At 23.7% G+C, this 274-nt stretch overlaps 1 protein-coding gene across 1 annotated transcript in view; it reads left to right on the top strand.

Annotated features, from left to right (window-relative positions):
* Positions 1-274, top strand: part of nme6 (NME/NM23 nucleoside diphosphate kinase 6) — an 8,296-nt gene that overhangs the window by 3,361 nt on the left and 4,661 nt on the right. The gene's annotated exons all lie outside the window — the stretch shown is intronic.

The raw sequence follows: 274 nt of genomic DNA, 5'->3' as shown, positions 1-274 counted from the left end.
CTGTACTGTTCATTAATATTTCATTTAAAATTAATAACGTTACCTAGACAAAACATTTGTTTTCATTTTAATTATATAGATTATAATACATAAATAACATGACTTGACAAATCTATAAACATCTCATTATTATGAAAGCAATTTTAAAGTCCATTAAATAACTAGCTTGACCAAGCTGGCATGAGGAAAATTTACAAAACAATTTTTTTATAAAACCATGCAATTACAGCAAAAAACAGCAGCTATACAATAAGTGTAGATAAAATATTTAACA

Source organism: Sinocyclocheilus rhinocerous, unplaced genomic scaffold (genome assembly GCF_001515625.1).
Source record: "Sinocyclocheilus rhinocerous isolate Xijiao unplaced genomic scaffold, SAMN03320098_v1.1 scaffold1725, whole genome shotgun sequence".
NCBI lineage: Eukaryota > Metazoa > Chordata > Actinopteri > Cypriniformes > Cyprinidae > Sinocyclocheilus > Sinocyclocheilus rhinocerous.
This window is presented reverse-complemented; position numbering and strand designations above follow the sequence as displayed.